Source organism: Canis lupus, chromosome 8, assembly GCF_003254725.2.
Source record: "Canis lupus dingo isolate Sandy chromosome 8, ASM325472v2, whole genome shotgun sequence".
Lineage (NCBI taxonomy): Eukaryota > Metazoa > Chordata > Mammalia > Carnivora > Canidae > Canis > Canis lupus.
This window is the reverse complement of record NC_064250.1, coordinates 74,493,553-74,511,267: the sequence shown is the minus strand read 5'-3', so window position 1 is coordinate 74,511,267 and position 17,715 is coordinate 74,493,553. Positions and strand designations below refer to the sequence as shown.

At 41.4% G+C, this 17,715-nt stretch overlaps 1 pseudogene; it reads left to right on the top strand.

Annotated features, from left to right (window-relative positions):
• The first annotated feature begins 1,621 nt into the window (after positions 1-1,621).
• On the top strand, positions 1,622-13,571 carry LOC112675285 (immunoglobulin heavy variable 3-74-like; annotated as a pseudogene).
• The last annotated feature ends 4,144 nt before the right edge of the window (positions 13,572-17,715 follow it).

Below are 17,715 nucleotides of genomic sequence, written 5' to 3'. Positions count from 1 at the left end.
TTTAGGGAACCACAAAGAGCTCAAATAGCCAAAGCAACACGGAAAAATTAAAGGAAGGCTGTAGACATCCTGATTCCGGTTGTTGAAGTAAATTATAACGTTGTGATAATCAGGACCCTATGGCACTGGCACAAATACAGACGTATAGATAAATAGAAAAGTTTGAGATCCCAGAAATGGAACCTGAAGTCTGTGGTCATAAATCCTGACAAAGCAGGAAAGCATATCCAATAGAAAAAAGATGTCTCTTCAACAAATGGCAATGGGAATATTGGAGACCCACATGCAGAAGTATGAAATGGGACACTTTTTTTACATCATTCACAACAATGGAGTCAAAGTTGATGAAGGATCTAAATCAGTTGGGAAACCATCAGAATGGTTTTTTTTTCCATCAGGAAAACACAGGCAGCTCCTTTTCTACCTCAGCTATAACCACTTCTAGACATGTCTCCAGAGGCAAGGGAAAGAAAAGGAAAATGAAGTATGGCGACTTCATCAAGGAAAGAGCACTTTCACAACAAAGGAATCACTCAGTGTAATTAAAAGGCAACCTACAGAATGGGAAAAGATATTTGGCAATGTCATATAAGATTAAAGGCTCGAATTCATATGTAAAATGAAAGTATCAAGCTCAACAGCCACCAGTATCTCTAATGAGAATTGGGCAGAATTTGTGAACAGACTTCCTGTCCTTTCCTGAGATCCCACATCACACCATATATTAAGGAGCTCATCCTCATGTCAAACAAAATTCATTCACTCTTGTAGGTTTGCCATATATCAAACAAAATATTAGAAGAAAGTGTCTGACAGAAAAGAAGGAAAACATCAATGCCCCTAAGTCGAAGATTACTTTAGAAATTAAGCAAAAATAAAATAAGAGATTTTAAAATCATTCAACAGAAATAAAATAATTTCTTTACATATACAAAATCAACGAGGAAAATCATTCAAAAAAAAAAAAGGATCCCTGGGTAGCTGCAGCGGTTTAGCGCCTGCCTTTGGTCCAGGGCACGATCCTGGAGATCTGGGATCGAATCCCACATCGGGCTCTTGGTGCATGGAGCCTGCTTCTCCCTCTGCCTATGTCTCTGCCTCTCTCTCTGTGACTATCAAAAATAAATAAAAAAGTTTTTAAAAATGTTAAAAAAAAACACTTAAAAGTAAGTAATGAACTCAGGGAAAATTCAGGATATCAAATTAAAATAGACCATAAAGTTAATTTCTACACACTAACTACCAATTTTCTGTATAAAATAAACAAAACATTCCCCTTTACACCGGAATCAAAAATAAATATTTATGATGACACTTCATTAAGGAGCGAAATTCTCTTTAAAAATGAACTATATTAATGACAAACTTTCAAAAAGGCACAGAAATGTGAAGATAAATACGTTGATGGTTTAGAACATCATAAATCCACTGTGCCACCAAAAGAAAGTGATCTACGGTGGTGAAGTAATGCTTGCATATAAGTTGTAAAGAATTGAATCTAAGACTGGAGCTGACTATATAGTCAGAGGGACATGCAAATTGGGTGCTCCCTATACTGATTAAACCAGCCCAGCTCTGACCCTCAATCTGCAGTGGAGCCCCAGTTCCAGGATCCCCAGGTGACACCATTCAGTGCTCAGGGCACAACACAGACAAACCACCATGGAGTCTGTGCTCAGCTGGGTTTTCCTTGTCACTATTTTAAAAGGTAATTCATGGAGAACAAGGGACCTTGAGTACGTGAGTGCAGGTGAGTGAAAGAAACAGGGGATGTGGGACCATTTTCTGACCAGGATGTCTTATGTTTGCAGGTGTCCAGGGCGAGGTGCAGCTGGTGGAGTCTGGGGGAGACCTTGTGAAGCCTGAGAGGTCCCTGAGACTCTCCTGTGTGGCTCGGGGTTCACCTTCAGTAGCTACTGGATGAGCTGGGTCCACCAGGCTCCAAGGAAGGGGCTACAATGGCTCTCAGAAATTAACGGTAGTGGAAGTAGCCCAAGCTACGCAGACGCTGTGAAGGGCCGATTCACCATCTCCAGAGACAACACCAAGAACACGCTGTATCTGCAGATGAACAGCCTCAGAGCCGAGGACACGGCCGTATATTACTGTGCAAGGTACACAGTGAAGGGACCTCAGTGTGAGCCCAGACACAAACTTCCCTGTAGAAAGGGATCAGTTCCAACAGGGGGTGCGCACTCCTCACCACTTTTGTCTTGAAGGCCTAGGAGCAGGTGCAGATGGACATTCTTGGCAGGTTTCCTCTCAGGGTCTGGGCTTCCTCTCCATGGAGCAGTTTCCCCCAAGGAGTCTCTCTGAACAATTGATTGTGTGTTTACCTATTTCGTCTCTTTCTTAGAGACTTAGAATTCAAATATAGCACTTGCACTTCCTTGTACTTAACTTTTCCTGACCCAAAGTATTAATCAATTACAAATAACTCCATTCATGTCATCTGAACAGTTTCATGAGTCATTTTGGCACTCTCTTTGGATCACAGGACTCCATGATAACTGTTGTCTTGCACATCACGGTATTCAGTAATCTCCATTCAACACAAGAGAAAAGAGACATTCTACAAAAATGTTAATAACGGCCTGGGAGTGAGAAAAATTCCCAGCATGACATGGTAGGGAGGTGGACTCTGAGGTCATCCACACACACACAATCAAGAGAGTGTAAGCTTTAATTAAATACCTTCACCCTTATATCCGATGAGAGCCAGGCAGGCCTCTCATCACGTCATAAATGCCTGGATGATGCCAGGGAGGTCACTAGCTTAGGTGTGTGTTGTGGGTCAGTGTTGGGGACAGGATCTTGCTCCATGGGATTTGGGGAGGTCGGAGGTGCCCCAGGGGAGCACTAAGGTCAGGAGGTGTAGTCTCATGATTCGATCGGGGCCCTAATACACCAGGACTGGGAAAGCTCCCTGCAACCTGGCCGCATGTGAGGTGATGGGGAAAGGAGGGGCTAGGACGTGGGTGCTCTCCAGACACCACATCGGTCTGCACCTGGACCTCAGACATCCCAGATTCCAGATCTGTGAGAATGAGTGTCTGTTGTTTGATCCATCCAGTCCATGTACGATGTTCCAGGAGTTGGGACAGGCTAAAGTCATTTTTTTCTTTGTTTAAATTGAATTTACCAAAATTTACTACACACTCAGTGCTCATCACATCAAGTGCCCTCCTTAACTCCAATCACCAAGTTCCCCCATCCCCCACCCCCTCCCTTCCAGCGGCCCTCAGTGTTTTTCCCCAGAGTTAAGGGTCTCTCATGATTTGTCTTCTTCTGTAGTATTACCCAACTAAGTTTCACTCCTTCCTTTATGGTCTCTTTCAATATTTCCTATATTCCACATATGAATGAAACCATATCATTGCCTTTCTGTGATTAATTTCTCTCAACATAATACCTCCAGTTCCACCCATGTTGAAGGAAATGTTATTTCATGTTATTCATCATTTCTGACAGCTGTGTAATATCCCATTGTATATATAAACCACATTTTGGGTATACTTTTATTAGAGTTCGATTAGCAAACATATATTATAACAGCCAGTACTCATTCTTTAAATGGTGCCCCCTTAGCTCCTGTCATCCAGGGACCCCAACTCCCAGACCATCTCCCCTTCCACTCTCCTTGTTTTCTTTTTAGTTTCCCCATAGTTAGGAGTTTCACATGTACTGTCACTGTCTCTGATAATTCCCACTCATTCTATCCCCTTTCCCCTTTATTCCCTTCCACTATCTCTTATATTCTTTGTATGAGTGAAACCATACAATGTTTGTCCTTCTCTGAATCACTTACTTCAGTCAGAATAATACACTCCACGTCCATCCACGTTGAAAGCAAATGGTGGGTATGCGTTTTTCTAATGCCTGAGTAATGTCCCAGTGTATATATAGACCATATGTCCTTTATCTATTCATCTGTTGATGGACATTGAAGCTCCTTCCGCAGTTTCTTTATTGACTCTTCTGTAGAAGGGCATCATGATTCTTCCCACATTTGACTATTGTGGACATTGCTGCAGTGAACAGTGGGGTGAAGGGGTCTCTATATTTCATTACATTTGCGTATTTTGGGTAAATACCCGGTAGTGTAGTGACTGAAACATAGGGTGGCTTTATTCTCACTTTTTCAGGACATTCCATTCTGTTTTCTGGAGTGGCTGAACAAGCCTGCATTCCCACAAAAAGTGAAAGAGAAAGTTCCACTTTTCTGGATATCCTCACTTATATTTATTGTTTCTGGCCTTGTTACTTTATCCATTCTGAGTTATATAAGTGGGATCTTAATGTGGTTTTCATTTGTATTTCCCTGATGACAAGTCATGTGGTTCACTTTTCTCATCTGCCTGTTGGCCATGTGTAGGTCTTCTTTGGAGAAATGTCTTTTTGTGCATTCTCTCCATTTCTTGACTGAATTGTTTGTTTTGTTGGGTGCTGACTTTGTTAAGGAAATATCTTGTCCTATTCTGTAGGTTGCCTTTTATTTTATCGCCTGTTGCATTGTTCTACAGATTCTACCTTGAAGAAGTACTAATAGTTTACTTTCCCTATATTTCTCTGTTGTTTCCTATGCCTTTTGAGAAGTGCCTTGATAGCAGTCACTGCAGCTGAGGTCAAAAAGTTGCTACCAAAAAAAAGAAAAAAAAAGTTGCTACCTGAATTTTCCTCTAGGAGTTTGATGGATTAGTGTCTCAGATTTTGGTAATTTATCCATTTTGAGTTTATGCTTGTGTTTGGTGTAGCTGAATGGTCCACATTCATTCTTATGCAGGTGGCTGTACAATTTTTTTCAGATCCATTTATTGATCAGGCTTTTTTTCATTTGATATTTTTTCTTGCTTATTGAGGAGGAGTTGCCCATAGACTTGAGGGTCCATTTCTGCATTTTCTGCTCAGTTCCATTGATCTATGTGTTGTTTTTGCAAGTACCTGGCTATCTTGATGATAAAGACTTTATAATAGAGCTTGTCGGCAAATATTGTTTTGCCCAACAGCTGTAGGATTTTTGATGGCCAAAACGTTTCTACCTATTTGGCTATCTAGGAAAGGAATTGAAGAAGACACAAAGAGATGGAAAACCTTCCATGCTTATGGATTAGAACAATAAATAGTGTCAGGGCACCTGTGTTGCTCAGAGTTTGAGTGCCTGCAATTGGCTTGGCTGATCCTGGGTTCCTGGAATGGTGTCCTGAATCAGGCTTTTGGAAAGGATCCTGCTTCTCCCCCTGCCTATGTCTCTACCTCCATCTGTGTGACTCTCCTGAATAAAAAAATAAATATTTAAAACAAAACCAAAAATAAGTACTGTGAAATCTCTATGCTGCCCAGAACCTTCTACATATTCAAAGAAATCCTTATCAAAATATCCTGGAGATTTTTCACAGAGTAGGAACATATAACCTTAAGATTATTATGGCACACAGAGAGATATGAGGGACACATTGATGCTGTGGCGTTGCCCTGCTGTATTTGTTTTGAAAAGTATCCGTTAGCCTCCCTCATCCTTGTGAAGGGTGCATTTCTCACCTGGACCTAGGACTCACCTCTTGCAAACCATAGGTATCTGTTAAAAACTCACAGTGGACACACGGAGAATTTGATACAAGAGAGTCAGAGATACTCAGACACTTTGGAACTTCAGTTTAAGAATGTTCTTTTATAACATTTCCAGAAGATGAGGATGTGATAACCCTGTGGGATATGTGTCTCACCATCAGCTTACAGGGTTGTGTTGTACTGATGGCTGTGATGTGTGCGCCCTGTCACTGGTGAACATTTGGTGCCCTTTGTCCTCATTTCAAACCCACCTGCATCTGTGAGTCTCCCTTTGGACATGAGATCAGATTCCCTTTAGGATTTCCTCAATGGAACCCCTCAAGGGACCTACATGACTTATTTACTCTTTATCATTTTAATTAAATGCAAACATTTTTGTCATGGGATATGCAACAACCAGGTAACATGACTTGGTCATGTCAATATCCAACAGCCCTACCATCCTATTCCATAGTCTACATATGAACTTACATGGCGGTGAAGCTGTTTCAGGGAAGGTTAGTCCACTCATGGTCAGCAAGGCAGAGGAGCAGCTCCAAATGCCCAGAAGCATGGCAGTAGTTGGCTTTGCGGATTTCATTAATATTTATACACATAGCAGCTGTCCTGAAATACACACACTCAGAACATAACATGAGAGGATGGAGCATGGGATGGAGCACACAGTTCCTCTGGCAATGTGCAGCCCCTGGACCTGAGATGGGCTTGGATGAATCTGTAAATCACAGTGCAGTTGATAATGGATTTATCATTTGCTATTGGTTTTGTTTCCTCTGGAGATTCTCACACCCTACCCTGTTGAGGCCTGTTTTGGGGGTTTTGTGACTCTCTTCCTGGCTGTATCAGAGTGCTGTTCTGAACATGGCCTCCTACCTCTGGCCTGGGGTTGAATGCTTGCATCCCCACTCTTCAGGGAGCCCTCACAGGAGAGCCATCAAGCCTGTCCTGTCCTCAGTTTACAACTGAACCCAGTCTTTACCTTGCCTGTGTCTAAGCTGGTTTATCTCAGACACATGAATGAGTCTCTAAATGTCAATATGAGGTATTCCTGTGATGTGGACCTGGGATGGTCCTCCGAGCAAGGGTCTCATGGTCTCTTACTTTCTGCCTGCTGGTCTCAGGATAGAGGCACAGGACCACACATAGTTCAGTTTATGGAAACACAAATCACAATGCCTGCACTCTGACATAATGTTTACCCATCTCCAGAATCCTGTCCTTCTTACCATCCATCACATCATGCCGCTTTTTGTTTGTAGGACTCAGGGGGACCACAGATCCTGGAAATTTCCCCACTTTGCCACTTGAGCACCATCATACCAGGTTCGTTCCATGCAGGACCAGAATTCTTTTTTTAAATTATTTTTTATTGGAAGGCAAGTCCTGCCCCCATCCTGTGTTGTCCTTCTCCACAGGAGATCTGTCCCAGGTTCCCCTGCAGGAGTCTGGATCTGGGCTGGGGAAACCCAGGCAGACCCTTACACTCACCTGCCCCTTCTCTGAGTTCTCACTGCGCATGTCAGTGAGGGTGTCACATGGGTCCATCAGCCTCCAGGGGAAGGCCCTGGAGTGAATGCCAAAGTCTGGAGGGAAAAGGCTGAGTACCACAACCTGTCTCTGAACAGCAGCAAGAGGCATAGAAAGTCCAACACCTGGAAAGATAAATGATAATGTTTCACACCAGAAGCACATCTATTCAACGTGACGAACAACCAGCTGATGAGATACAGCAGAGCATCTGCCATGAAATCACAAGTTCATGTTTGAGCATGGGAACAGAATTGCTATAGTTTATGAAAACAACACCCTGAAAATCAATTCCAATAATCTATATTTATATAATATGTAAACACTGAGTTACTAGAGACCAAGTACAGAACGGGTCAACACTGAGGAGACCAGGAAAATAAAACAAGACTTTGCAATATATTGTCAACGGAGTAACTATTCATAGGCAATCACTAATCATGAAATAGGAATGTTATAGATAAAATATCAATATGCATAATACCAAATATTAAGAATACACTTTGTGAAAAATCAACTAGATGAACCTGTTGAACAACCAGACTGATCAGATACAACAGAGCATCTTACATTAAATCACAAGTTCACGTTTGAATATGAGAAAAAAATTCGTACAGCTTGAGCCTGCTTCTCCCTCTGCCTATGTCTCTGCCTCTCTCTCTCTCTCTCTCTGACTATCATAAATAAAAAAAAGAGCAACATGAAAATCAATTGCCAAATTCTATATTCATATAAAAAAATAACACTGATATAGTAGATACCAGTTAGGGGGCAGGTCAATACTGAGGAGAGCAGGGAAAAGAAAACAGGACTTTTCAATATATTGTCAATGGAGAAACTATTCATAAGTAATCATTAATCATGAAATCAGAATGTTATAGGTAAAAATCATTATGCATAACACCAAATATTAAGAATACTCTTAGTGAAAATCAGCTACATTTTTCTACCCACGTATTTATCAAGGTAATAAAATACAAGATATGGACCAAGAGAAAACTTGCACAAATTTAATAACCAACAAAGAACTTTCACCTGCATATCATAATCACCCTCAAAACTCAGTGGAAAAAAAACAACAGAATTCATATATAAAACAGGCAGATCTTTGGACATGTTATACAGGAGGGTACAGATACATGAAGTAAGCACAGGAGAGGACACATCCCACCAGGATCTTTCAGGGTAATTCACGTCAACCACAATGAGGTGCCCTATACACTCATCACAAGAGCTCAGGTATGAAAGAAGCACTGACCAGAACATCCTGGGAAGCATGCAGGACACCTGGGCCTCAACCCTGAAAGTAGAAATGAAAAATGAAACAGAAGCCCTGGAAAATCATTTTTCTGTTCCTCCTGAAATTAAAGATGGATAACCTACCAGGGGACATGGAAATCCCACTCCTCAGTGATTGCTCCAGCATAAAGAAACCCAATGTTCTTGTAAAAATGGCATGTGATGAATTATAGTGTCTTCATTTCTGTTAGAAGCCTAGAAACCCCCCCCAAAAGCCTGCGTGATTTAAAGAATAATGCCAGTAGAAAACATCCATCAATGGGACGGGATTCTGCGATAAGAAGCCATACTATTGATGCACACCCAGGATCCCAGGGGAACCTCAAGGACATGCTGTTCCATGAAGCTCAGCAGTCTCGGAGATGACAGGCCGTGCAGCCTGGGGCATTTGTACAGCCAGGCCAGGGTCACAATTGTTTGGTTGGGCTTTCTGTCCCTCTCTCTTCCCCAAACCCAAATGATGAGCTCCTCTGCATCAGGCTGCATGCTCCCCTCCTGTGCACAATGTCCTCAGGTATGGAATGTCCACACTCTGAAACAAACCACCTCTTGTCCTCTGATGGGGGGTTCCTGAGAGTCTGACTTGTGTTGTGATAGGAACTGTCCCCTCCAGCATCTCTGGCTCTGGCTCTCTCCTGCAGCTGAGCAGGACTACGTTAAGACACCTCCATTGAAAAAAAAAAAAAGACACCTCCATTGAGTCCATCTGTCTCCTGCTACTGTTTCTCCCCACAACCTGAGGTCTAGACCTTCCTCTCACTCAGGTGGAAATGACGTCAAGTGTTTGGGAACAGAGTGAGGTCACAGTTTTAATCAGGCTGTCTGCAGAGGATCCCACTACTGTTTGTTTTCTATAGAGAAATAAATATAGAAGAACTTGTCCAGATTAAAAAAAATCATATTTTATATATTTATTTAGAGAGAAGGAGAAGGAGAGGAGTCGGAGAGAGAAAGAAAATCTCAAGCGGATTCCCCATGACCACAGCCTGACTTTGGGCTCAATTCCAGGATCCTGAGATCACGACGTGACTCACAACCAAGAGTTAGATCAAGAGTTAGATGCTTAACCATATGAGTTGACCAGGCGACCCATCCTTGAGCAACTGTTTAAAGAGAGATTTGTGTTTGTTATTATTGTGTTTTGTCAGACTTTCTATTGAGGTTAAGATTCCTTTCTGTATTTTGGAGACTAAGTCCGTCTCAGTATATAGTTGAACACACTGTCTCCCATTTCATAGGCTATTTTTTCTCCAATAATATTTGTCCTGCACACTTTGTGCATGAGGTAGCCTCACTTATCAGTCTTTTTTTTTTACTGTGATTTTAATGTTATATCAAATAAATCATGAAACGCCTAGGTGGCTCAGCAGTTGAGCAACTGCCTTTGGCTCAGGGCATGATCCTGGATCCTGGGATCAAGTCTCCAGTGGGCCTCCCTGCATGGAGCCTGCTTCTCTCCTGCCTGTGTCTCTGCCTCTCTCTCTCTCTTGTGTCTCTCATGAATAAATAAATCTTTAAAAAATAATAAATCACAGCCAAGCAAAGATCATGATATTTTCCCCTTAGTTTACACGTTTAAGTTCTAGGGTTGAGACTTCCACTTAACTCTTAATCACTTTTGAGATTTTCTGTGTCCTTGAATCTGTGTGAAGTTTGATAAGGACCAAGTGTCATTATTTGTATGAGGCTGTTCAACACCATTTGCTATAGAGACTATCCTTTCCCCATTGTGTATTCTTAGATATCCTATGGTTGAAGGATTTCTGACTGTATATGCACACGTTAACTTCTGGGCTCTGTAATATGGTCCACCATCTACATTGCTGACGTCAGGCAGTCACACACTGAAATGCTTAATGTGCGACTAAAATACATTTCTGTAGAGGGATGTGTGATGTCTGACTATTGTTCTAATTTCTTAAACTTCTTTGGTCACTCTCATGTGATTTTGTTTTCCATATGAATGTGGAGTTTTTCTATTATGTAAGAAAACAATTGATATTTTGATTAATTTAATCAACATTAAAATCATTAGAACAGAAATTATTTGTCTATTTGTATAGACAAAAATTCTCATGGAGATTTAATAAGTATATGGAAAAGAAAAATGAAATTTAACTCATAGACACTCTTGGAAAAGACTTAAGCCTTAATAAATATAATCAGATTTCAAAGAGAAGAAATAACTGACACTAAAAGATAGAAAGGACCATGAAAAAATTCTAATATTTTAACAATGCAAATAATGGATAACCAAGGCAAATTACAAAATTACTAGTATTATCAAGAAAATAAAACTGTTTCATGAAGAAGTAAAAAAATGAACAAAACAGAACAAATAGGAAGCCTGAAACCATTATCTAAAAATCCTGCCTGGGGCAGGCCAGGTCGCTCAGGAGTTAAGCACCACCTATGGCCCAGAGCCTGATCCTGGAGACTCAGGATCCAGTCCCACATCGGGCTCTGGCATGGAACCTGCTTCTCCCTCTGCCTGTGTCTCTGCCTCTGTGTGTGTGTGTGTGTGTGTCTCACATGAATAAATAAAATCTTTTTAAAAATTCTGCCTCAAAAAAGACAATGAAAATTTAAAAAGAATAATGTAATGAAAAGGACAAAATCAGATAGCTTTATCTACAAATATTCAAATATTTTAAGAAATAAGGCCAAAATGTTTCAATCTCTTCCAAAACGTATTTAGAATGGAACGTGACCAAATTAATTTAAGGAGGCCAGGATGAGTCTGACAGTGAACCCATGCCAAGGACCCCACAGGAAGGGTCTCATGGACAATATCTCAGATGCACATAAATGCAAAAATCCTGGCATCTTGAATCCAACAGCCCATGGACAGATGGCACAGGATGACCTAGAGGGAATCATCCCTGGGATGCAAGGATGCTTCAACACACCCAGATCATCAATGGGCCCCCGTATTAACAGACTCAAGGATTGGATGTACACGATTCTTTCCTAGGATACCTAAAACCGCTTGAAAAAAATCTAACACGCTTTTATCTTCAAAACATCTTAACAGTCGAGGAAGAAGAGATTGCCTCCTATCTGATGGAAGTAGTCACGATTTATGAAAAACCCACAACCAACACTGCATTAAAAAGTGAAAACCTGGGCAGCCCTGGTGGGTCAGTGGTTTAGCGCCGCCTTCAGCCCAGGGCCTGATCCTGGAGACCCAGGATCAAGTCCCACGTCAGGCTCCTTGCATGGAGCTTGCTTCTCCCTCTGCCTGTGTCTCTGCCTCTCTCTCTCTCTCTGTCTCTCATGAATAAATAAATAAAATCTTTTTAAAAAGTGAAAATCTGAAGCGCTTCTGTCAAGTCAGGACCCACACAGGGGTCATTCCCACCCTCAGTATTCAACATAATATTCTAAAGGAGAATAAACTGTGCCACCCCATATGTCAGCTGGTTCCCTGGATTGTTGTGAATAAAATCACATGAGAATCATCCAGTGGACAGAGAGGATGAACCCTTCTGTCACCCAGATGTAAAGAAATAAATCTCCCATGGGAAAATTCCCTTCTCTGAACCAGGAGGGGTGGACAATCCTCAGCACCAGAAACGTCTGTAGGGCCCAGAAGGCTGTGAAAACAAGCCTTGTCAGTTCCTCACCAATTCACTGACCCAAATCCAGTATCCTGGCCTTATACCTCTACAAATCAAAGTCTTGTTGGGTAAGAAGAAGAAGGACTGCCTAGTTTGTTCATTGTCTGTGTGTTGTGTTTCAGGGATCTCATGCACATGCAACATGAAATACATCTTCACTTAGGTCTCTCATAAGTCTACAGAGTAATTAGTCCAGACAAATAACCAGGAAGAAGGGAAGGAAGCCCATACTGTGGTTATGACTGGAATGCCAAACCAGGAAGTTTATGAAACAAAGAATAAAAGATATTTAAATCAACAGATACAGAGAAATTTACTTGTATCCATATGACACAATCTGTTGCAGGGTCAAACATGCCAAGCTTCAAAACCAAACCCTAAGTTAATGAACAACTTCAGGGAATCGATAGGATACAAAATCAACAAACAATGTAAATCTAGGTTTCCACACAGGAACAATTAATTATTTATATTTTAAAGATTTTATTGAATTATTCATGAAAGACACAAAAACAGAGAGAGGCAGAGACACAGGAGGAGAGAGGCAGGCTCCATGCAGGGACCCCAATGTGGGACTGGATCTCTGGACTCTAGGATCACTCCCAGCACAGAAGGCAGACCTCAACCGCTGAGCCACACAAGCATCCCTAACAATAAAGTACGTAAAAGGTAATTAATAAAACCTTATTACATTGGCACCGGTGTTAAGAATGTAATAGGTAGGATTAAGTATTCTAAAAGAGGTAAAATACTGTCCACTAAAATAACTTACATTGATGAGAGATTTTTAAAGAGTCAAAAAAATGCAAAGGCATTTTTTCATAAATGTGAACACTTCATAATGTCAGAAGACTTACACGCAGTTGCCTACGGATGTAAAGAAATCCTTGTTAATAACTTGTAAAGAATCAAATCTAGGTCTGGAGCTGATTATATATTCAAAGGACATGCAAATAGGGCTCTCACTTCACTGATTAAACCAGCCCATCCCGACGTGCTTCTGGGAGAGGAGTCCCAGTCCCAGGATCCCCAAGTGACCCTGTTTAGGGATCAGGGTGGAAAACAGACGACTAAACATGGAGTCTTTCATTGGCTGGGTTTTCCTTGTCGCTATTTTAAAAGGTAATTCATGAAGAAAAAGAGACCCTGAGTCTGTGATTGTAGGTGAGTGAGAGAAACAGGGGATGTGGGACAGTTTCCTAACCAGGATGTCTTATGTCTGCAGGTGTCCAGGGTGAGGTGCAGCTGGTGGAGTCTGGGGGAGACCTGGCGAAGCCTGGGGGATCCCTGAGACTCTCCTGTGTGGCCTCTGGATTCACCTTCAGTTCCTATGAAATAAACTGGGTCTGCCAGGCTCCAGGGAAGGGTCTGCAGTGGGTCGCATACATTAACTGTGGTGGAAGTAGCACATACTACGCAGACGCTGTGAAGGGCCGGTTCACCATCTCCAGAGACAATGCCAGGAACACACTGTATCTGCAGATGAACAGCCTGAGAGCCGAGGACACAGCCGTGTATTACTGTGCAAAGGACACAGTGAGTCGACCTCAGTGTTAGCCCAGACACAAACCTCTCTGTTAAGGGGATCAGGATCACCAGGGAGTGCACACTCCTCACCACTTCCCTCTTGCAGGCCCAGGAGCAGGTGCAGATGGAGTTCCTGAGCAGGTTTCCTGTCAGGGTCTGGGATTCCTCTCCAAGGAGCTGTTTTCCCCAGGGAGTTATCTAGGCAGATGATATGTGCATACCTATTCAGTCTCTGATTTAGACACATCTGTTTTTATATGAAAACAGCTATTATGCCATACACAAAAGACAGCGATTCTTTTTCTATCAATAGATTTCACAGTAATTTTATTTTTTATTTATTTTTTTAATATTTTATTTATTTATTTAGGATAGTCACAGAGAGAGAGAGAGAGGCAGAGACACAGGCAGAGGGAGAAGCAGGCTCCATGCACCGGGAGCCTGACGTGGGATTCGATCCCGGGTCTCCAGGATCACGCCCTGGGCCAAAGGCAGGCGCCAAACCGCTGCGCCACCCAGGGATCCCTAATTTTATTTTTTAAATAATAAGTTTATTTTTTACTGGCGTTCAATTTGACAACATACAGAATGACACTCAGTACTCATCCCGTCAAGTGCCCCCCTCAGAGCCCGTCACCCATTCACCCCCACCCCCGCCCTCCTCCCCTTCCACCACCCCTAGTTCGTTTCCCAGAGTTAAGAGTCTTTATGTTCTGTCTCCCTTTCTGATATTTCCTACCCATTTCTTCTCCCTTCCCTTCTATTCCCTTTCACTATTATTTATATTCCCCAAATGAATGAGAACATATAATATTTGTGCTTCTCCAATTGACTCATTTCACTCAGCATAATAACCTCCAGTTCCATCCACATGGAAGCAAATGGTGGGTATTTGTCATTTGTAATAGCTGAGTAATATTCCATTGCTTACATAAACCACATCTCCTTTATCCATTTCCTTCGATGGACTCCAAGGTTCTTTCCACAGTTTGGCTATTGTGGACATTGCTGCTATAAACATCGGGGTGCAGGTGTCCCAATGTTTAATTGCATCGGCATCTTTGGGGTAAATCCCCAACAGTCCAATTGCTGGGTGGTAGGGCAGGTCTATTTTTAACTCTTGGAGGAACCTGCACACAGTTTTCCAGAGTGGCTGCACCATTTCATATTAGATTTCACAGTAATTTTAATTTACATGATAATAGGTTATATTAGACATGTAAAACATAAATTACAAAAGCTGTTTTTCTATATTTGTTTATGCAGGTAGAAACGTTGTAATATAAGATATATATAAGATATACGTATACGTTATACGTATACGTTGTATACTTTATATATATATAAAGTATATATATAAGATATATATGTTATACTTATACATTGTATATAAGACATATATAAGATATATTAATTTATATCTTGAGTACACTGCACACTGTGGCAATCAATAAATATGTGAATTTGATGAGATAGTGTAATAGAAAAGATAATTTGGGGGATAGGTAAATGTAATGATTCTAGAAAACATAGGCTTATGCAACTGGTTCATTAGAAGGAGTAAAACATGCTCTATTTATTTGGAATAAAAAAGCTAGGATAGTGAATAACTGTATAATTTAGCAGATGGTGACATTGTATTAATTTGCCAGCTATAATAAAATTTATTATACAGTTGTATGATTTGCACTGGTACTATAATATTGGGCTATATTAGCCCAATATTGGGCTATAGATTAGTCCTTATTGAAATTTCACCAGTTTTCCAAATATTTTTTTTTCCTACCCCAGAATCCAAACTACGATCCCAAATTGCATTTAGTTGCTGTTTTCTTTGTTTTTGCTAGCCTATGGCAGCTATTTAAGTCTTTCTTTGTCCTTCATGACCTTGAAACATTTGATGAGTACTGGTCAGTTATTCTGAAGAATGCCTCTCACTTTGGGTTTATGTGACCCTTTTGGATGATTAGATTAATGTTTTGCTTTTCTTGGCGATATCACAGCCAAAATGTGGAAGGAGCTTCAGTGTCCATCAAAAGATGAATGGATAAGGAAGATATGGTATATGTATACAAGGGAATATTCCTCAGCCATTAGAAATGACAAATATGGGGATCCCTGGGTGGCTCAGCAGTTTGCGCCTATCATTGGCCCAGGGCGCGACCCTGGATTCCCGGGATGAGTCCCAGGTCGGGCTCCTCACATGGAGCCTGCTTCTCTCCCCTGTGTCTCTGCCTCTCTCTATCATAAATAAATAAATAAGTTTTTAAAGAAAACTTTAAAAATCGACAAATACCCACCATTTCCTTCGACGTGGATGGAACTGGAGGGTATTATGCTGAGTGAAATAAGTCAATTGGAGAAGGACAAACATTATATGGTCTCATTCATTTGGGGGATATAAAAAATACTGAAAGGAATAAAGGGGAAAGGAGAGAAAATGAGTGGGAAATATCAGAGATGGAGACAAAACATGAGAGACTCCTAGCTCCAGGAAATGAACAAGGCATGGTGGAAGGGGAGGAGGGTGGGGGGTGGGGGTGAATGGGTGATGGGCACTGAGAGGGCACTTGATGGGATGAGCACTGGGTGTTATTCTGTATGCTGGCAAATTTAACACCATAAAAAATAAATTCATTATTTTCAAAGAAGAATCATAACTAACTATAAATATATATATATATAAATAAAATAAAGTAAAATAAAATAATAAAATCAAATAAATTATAAAATAATTGGGTGAACCAGAATATTCATGTAATCTCAGAGCATCTCTCCAAATATAGTTATTAGTTACAAAGGGAATAATAGTAAACCTACAGTGGAAATACCCAACACACATTACCTTGATCAAGAATATCCTGAGAAAAAAAAAAAAAGAATATCCTGAGAGAAAAAAATATATCATGTATCCCCTGATATGATACATTGTCAAGAACACAACGTCACTTCTGTGATATTGCCAAGACAGAGACTCTTGCAGTTGCTTACTATTTTCCCTAAATACCAGGTAATTGCAAATATTTCCATGTACATTAACTAAACATTTCCCCGATCTGCACCTACAATCATTGTGCATCACAGGACCACCCAGCTCAAAGAGAAATTTGGTAGAAGCAACATAAACTCCATGTTGGACATGAGGCTGCAAATGCATCAAATATCTAAAGCAAAAGAAGACAGACCCCTAATGGGGTCAATATCTTGATCCACGCACACGGCATCCATGTCAGTGACAGCCTGGGAAGGAAGCTGGATTCACACCAGGATGTTCTGTGGATGTGGAGTCTGAGCATCAACACACACACACACACACACACACTCACACACACACACATGAGTATGAAAACGTTTTCAGCTTCATCATTGTTTCTGTTAAAAGCAGGCAGGCCTCTCAGCAAGTCAGATATGTTTGGATGGAGCCAGGGATAGACACTGGCTCAGGGTGTGTGTTGAGGGAAAGTGGTGATGATGAGGTCCTGATCCAGGTTGGGATTATATGGAGTCAGTTTCCCACCAGTATCTGGGGACAGAACTCAAGGGCGCTTGCTGGATTTCCCATGGGTGGGGCAGGAGGAGAACAGGGAGGATTGGAGATCAAGGAGACAGCAGGTACTACTCAAAAAATAGGGTGTGATGACAAATTCCACTATACAATTATGAAAACTGAGAGAACGAAAGTGGAGGAGGACCTTCCACCTGCAGGGAATAACTCATGGATCCTTCAGGTGCTGATATCAGCTCACTGTGTGAGTCCTCCAACAGCCACGTGTTGGAACCTAACGTCCATGTGATGGGAGGAGGAGGTGGGGCCTCAGGAGACCACTTAGGTCAGGAGGTGCAGCCTCACTATGGGATCAGGGCCCTTGTACACCAGGAGTCGGAATGCCTCTTGCCCTTTGGCTGCATGTGAGGCCATCTGTCTGGGTGTATGTCATTCAATTGTTATTATTTTTGCAGTAGTAATGGTTGAGTTTTGTGTTCTATGAAAATTACCTCACTGATGAGTGACAAAGAGAGAGAGCACTTATCACCATGTCACATGGGCTTCAGGCAGGAGTTCAGGAAACCTCCCCAAGGACAAGAAATACAGGAATATAATTGTCATGAGTTATATGTCTCCCTACAGTCTATGTAACTCCATTTTGGATGGGATGGGCTGCTGGAAGTCTCT